This window comes from Carassius auratus, chromosome 27, assembly GCF_003368295.1.
Source record: "Carassius auratus strain Wakin chromosome 27, ASM336829v1, whole genome shotgun sequence".
NCBI classification, from domain to species: domain Eukaryota; kingdom Metazoa; phylum Chordata; class Actinopteri; order Cypriniformes; family Cyprinidae; genus Carassius; species Carassius auratus.
In genome coordinates, this window is record NC_039269.1 from 21,062,937 (window position 1) to 21,068,936 (window position 6,000).

Below are 6,000 nucleotides of genomic sequence, written 5' to 3' on the forward strand. Positions count from 1 at the left end.
TGGAATCAATAGGAAATCAACTTTCTAAATGTGCATCTCAGAACACAAAACCAAAATTTTCATTTATCAAATTTTTAAGACATTTCATCTTAAACATAGCATGTATACAATGAAAGCCAAAAGCTTGTAATCCACCACTTATCAGCCTAATAATACTATCAAAATAATATTAGGGCTGAATTGTTCTTTTGCATCTTTAGTGTTGCGAATTATGACCAATCAGACAAGATTCCGCTGACTTGAATGCAATGGCCAATCAGCGTTCAGATGAGTTATCGCTGAAACAGAGTTTTGTTCAGAGCGTGCTCGCGAATTCTCATAAAAAAGCCATGTTCGGCTGATGCAAGTATAAAAGATTTATTCATCATACACACATACAGCTCCCTTTAAGGCAAGTGTTTTTTAAACTGGTGCTAGACTGAAGTCAGTAATGTTCTTTAAAAAATTTAAATGTTCTTTGCTCATTTTCTGTAGCTGCTTTTTGAAATGTAAGCCTTTTTTTAAAAAATGTTATTTATTTTTTAATGTAAGCCTTATAATTAGTAACAAATTCAGTCATAATAAAAAACATTAGGCTGCTTTTAGCCTTAGACTGGAGTTGGTTCACTTTGCTGTGTTGTTGCGAATTCTGACCCTTCCAGATTATTACCCTGTTATCAGAAAGTTCAGGGTTAGATGTGGGGGAAGGGCTAGGGTTAGGTGTGGGGGGAGGGGCTAGGATTAGGTGTGGGGGAGGGGCTAGGATTAGGTGTGGGGGAGGAGCCACGGTTAGGTGTGGGGGAGGGGCTATGATTAGGCGATGCGATATCGATTTCAATGAGGGGGTAATAATTTGGCAGGGGGTCGAAAATGTACACAACACTGGCAAAGTAGCACATTATCAGGTATATATCACTGGTATAAACAAGCTGATGATTGGACGATATGACAAATGAGCATATCGCACAACACAGCAATGTTGGATTTCCACACTTGAATACAAATTTTAAATAATGTAAAAATGTAACAACAGAATTATTTGAACTGTTCTGCACTGGATGCTGGTTGCCAGGAAAAGAGTCTCCGACAGGCCTGTTTACTCCGGCCATCATAAACACCATCAGTCCTGTGGAGCGGCTGACATAACGCGCTCCGACAGGACGAGAGGACATGGCAGGGGCTCTCTGTCCGCTCCAGTAGCCAACCATTATGAGCCTAACGCCTGGAACAAGGCTTTTTTCCCCCTCTCTCGACAGACATCTTTCATAATTGCACTTTCCGATGAAGTGGCTCGTGAAATCCATAGGTGTCGTGTGCACCCAGCATGCAGCTCTTGGCAGGAGTTAAGAGTTTGAGATTTGGACAGGAGGTGCTTGTGCACGCTGTTGTCAAAATGATGGCTTTTATTGTTGCCATGGTAGTCCTGAGGTGTTAATGTACGTTAATTGAGTTTTGGGATGTGGGGAATGTTTTTCTTTGTCCTTTATAAGCAAATAACAGTGAACTGCTGTTGAGCTTGTTGAATAGTTTTTCTCCGCTTCCTGTTTTTAATGAAGAGTGAGTTCTCGTGTTGTCAGAGCGGTTCTTGTGGCAGTGAAAATCTTCCGTGGTTCCTAGTCATTATGTGCCATCTTGACACATGGCGCAGTCGCTCGCAGAGGGCTCGTCACCGCCGGCATCGTGCCTCCTTCACAAACCACTGACTGCTGGGTGTGAAGTCTGTCATTGGCGAGGAGGCAGGTTGTGGTTAGCCACTGAGCGTCAAACATGGCAACACAGCACAGTTCAGTTACGCTGGGATTAGAGCTGGCAGCTTCCTCTTGGGAGAGGCCCTTTCTCGGGAAGGCCAAACTGAATGCTTCCCTCGGCTGCTGCTGTGCTGTAGAAGTCTGAATAAGAGGACCTGCACTGAACCACCAAAACATAAAAGGGTGGAATCAAAATCTACCCAAATGTATTGTTTATCAATTTCCAGTGCTACTCATTATGTCAGAAACTCTTTTGATCACATGTTGTTTCAAATCATCTGTTTCAAGACCGTTAAAGGTAAGTTGCAAAAAAAAAAAAAAAAAAAAAAATATATGTATATATATATATATATATATATATATATATATATATATATATATATATATATATATATATATATATATATATATATAGAATTTACATTTAGAAGTTCAACTAAAACCACAATAGTATTGTTTTAGTCCTTAGCATGTCAGATGGTAATCAGCAAGAGGTTTTTTTTTTTTTTTTTTTTTTTTTGTCTTCATGATATTGTTCACTTCTTTCTGGATCAATTTATCTGCATGGCCAACATTGTCTTTGTGCTGCAAATGTGGGTTCAGTTACTGATGTTTTATGCTTGTCAAAGTTTAAGTGGACATTCACAAAAATTATATTTATAACAAAAATATTAGTTGCCATGATTATTGTAGGTATGGCTATATTTACAGAAACCAAAGTTATTTGAGATATTTTTTTAATTAGAATTATTAATAAATTCAGCAAATAACTCATCATCAAAACTTTACTCATAAGTTTACAACCCAATGAGAAATGCATATATTTGTGATGGGGTTGAGTGTGATTGGGTTGTGGGTTTTTACTCAAAAGTGCCACTGCTCCTTGTGTAGTTAGGAAAGCAGACCATATATGGCTGGAATAAAATAAGTGGATTGTATATACTTATAGATTAAAATAAAATGTTACAAAAATAATTGTTTTCTATCTTAATTTTATATGATATGGTTGAGTTGTTTAGCTTTACAGTAGACTAAGTGAAGTGCCTCGGTGACACAAAATGTTTGGTTTAAGATAGATGTAAGACATTTTTTATTTAAAAAAATGTATTAACATTCAATAATTATATTGTATTAATTATAATGGACATACCAAAGTATTCTAACAATTAACTTTGGTAAACCACCACTTTTTCCCAGGAATGACCATATAAAATGAAGTGACTTTGAATGTCTTGGCCTGAGTATTTCAGAAAGTGCTTATATACTGGGATTTTCATGCATCTCTGAGTTAATCCATCTCTAGTGTTTACAGAGAATGGTCCAGAAAAGAGAAAATATGCCATGTTGATGATGCCAGAGGTCAGAGGAGAGAGTCTGAGCTAATAGAAATGCAACAGTAACTTAAGGAACCTTTCGTTACAATCGAAGTATGCATCTCTGAACACACAAGATATCGAAACTTGAGGCAGATGGACTACAGCAGCAGAAGACCACACTGGGTGCCCCTCCTGTCAGCTAACAACAGTAAACTGAGGCTAGAATTTGCACAAGCTCACCAAAATTGGACAATAGAAGATTGAAAAAAGGTGTGAGGAGTCTTGATCTCTGCAGTGAAATACATATGGTAGGGTCAGAAGTTTGTGTGAACAATATGAAAGCATGGATCCACTCTGTCTTGTATCAGTGGTTCATGCTAGTGGTGGTGAAGTAATAGGGTGGAGGATATTTTATTTGGATTTCTTTGGGCAGCTTAGTACCAACTGAGCATTGTTTAAATGCAACAGCTTACTAAGCACTGACATTGTCATCCCTTTATGACCATAATGTATCCAACATGCCATGTCACAAAGCTAAAAAAAATCAGAAACTAGTTTCTTGAATGAGATTTGAATGAGTTCACTATACTCAAACAGCTTGTAGTGTCTGTTTTGTACAAAAATAAGAGACTGGAAGCTTCGCACATAAAATTTACAAATGGCCTCACCCTCTCTTACAATAAAAATTAGGTGAATATTTTCACAAAAGTTCCAATGCACGCCAGAATATATACAATTATTATTATTTTTTTAATGAATTGATGGATGCAGGTACAGTTTCTCAGAAGAAATAGCCCGAGGCATCGAGGTGCGACTAATCAAATGTATTATTACATAATCAGCTAATTGTTAGACGCTCCCTTAATGAGAGCAGCTCATTAGCTATTGTGACAGGTCTGTCTCTGAAGCCTGGGGCTCTGTGCACTTACATCTAGTGGCAGAGGTCCAGTGTCTGTTAATATGTTCACTATATGCTCTGTTCAGCTGCTGAACTGATTTGATATTCAATAGAGAGCCTTCAGGGTTTTAGTAATGCACGGGAATGTGATCCCGATGACCTACAGTTCCCTCTTACACGATTCCAGAGGATGTGTCACAATAAGCATGAGTTATACAGCATCTATCCCTCTGGCCCCCTGTGAAACTACCCATCCAATGAGCCTAAAAACTACTGTTTTCCCTAAATGCTCTGGCCAGCTGATTCTTATTCTGAGCCAATAAACATGTCATTTCCAGCTGGAGTTGGCCAAGCCGCCTGTCTCTGCAGCTTTCCGATAAAGAGCGATTTGCGGTCGCCTTGACGACCTAGTGCCTCGCCGTCTTGGTTACGTGATTGATCACAGTATCCTGCACCGGTGACACAGGTAGGGGAGGGACATAGCTGGGCTCTATCAGATGCAGCTCCGATGTCCTTCTCCCCGGCTGAGGGGATTTAAAACTGTCACACGCTCTCACACCTCCTGTTTCCCCCAGAGACGGATGTGTCGTGCGTGACATTGAGGGCGAGAGGCAGAGCATCAATCGCAGACTGGGTGATAAGTGTCATGCCGACTGCTCGGCTGGCCTGCTTCTCTAACTGTGCGCACACACACTTGTGCATGCTCTCACTCAGTAGTGCAAACAGATGTCAACTTAAAACTACCGACAGCATCTTGAGGAAAAGAGCTGAGATATAAAAATAGAAATATCCTTGTATTTGAAACAGACAGTGCTCTCAAAAAACGTTATTTACTCCATCTTGTATCGTTTCAATAAGGGGCGTCGCTAGACCCTTTTTAATGGGACACAAGCCCCAGTAAAATATGTCTGTTCCCCAGTAAAATCATCTGTCAATGGGTATGACCATAAACCGACATGAGAATAATTTTCGATACGCTGTTAAGAATCAGAATTTAAGCCAGAATTCTGAATAAATAAAGAAGGTCTGAAAATGTTGCCAGTTCAGTCTCATTCAGGCATTCATCCCCACCCTGGTTTCTTTTGTCTTATTTAAAGGCATAGTTAATCTAAAAATGAAACCCTCATGTTGTTCTAAACCCGTAAGACCTTTGTTCATCTTCAGAACACAAATGAATATATTTTGGATGAAATCTGAGAGCTTTCTGTCCTAACATAGACGGAATTGCGGAAACACCAATGACACCATGTCTGCCAATCACGGCAGACCAATCGCTGCAGAGATCAGGGAGTCCCACCTCCCTGTATACACACTCGACATTCTCTACATATTTCTCCACCATGCGGGAGAGGCAATTAGGGAAATGTTGTGAGACACCTAACCTAAGTTCTCTTTCTAACATTAGTTCGGTATCTCACTATGGGACATAGACAACTCCCATATTGCTGATATGCTGACGAAGCAGACCAAAAATGACTACGATCTGAATTATACCTCTCTGTCCCAGTATGAGTGGGTAAAAGCAGATCAGTATAGTCCGAAAAAATCAACACTAAAGTGGAATGGAATCCCTCAAGTGATTAATGGATAACATCCACTCACTCCAAGGACGGAGTGGGCAAATGAAGGTTCTGTTACATCGAGTCTGTAAAACCTCACCAAGGTGTGCGGGGAAGACCAGCTAGCCACAGCACAAATTTCCTGGATAGAAATGCCCTTAAATAGCTCCCAGGACATAGCTATCCCTCTAGTTGTGTGAGCCCATAATTCCCTTGGAGGCTCCACATCCACATTATTATAACATAACATGTCTCAGGAAGCCCACCGCTTCTTGTTACCCTGGGGGTTTGCTGAACAATGCTTCGCTTCTGCTGCATAAGACAGTTTCAGTTTCACAAACCCAGGTTTTTTCTGCTTGGCTGCACTTCCCGTTTGTTGCGGCGGAGTGGGGCGGGAGAACTGATAATCACACTGACCTAGTTTCCCCTGGGGAGACAAACCTTGAATGCCTCACCTTCCCTCTTCCGTAGATCACATTGTTGCCACATTGCTGTAACAG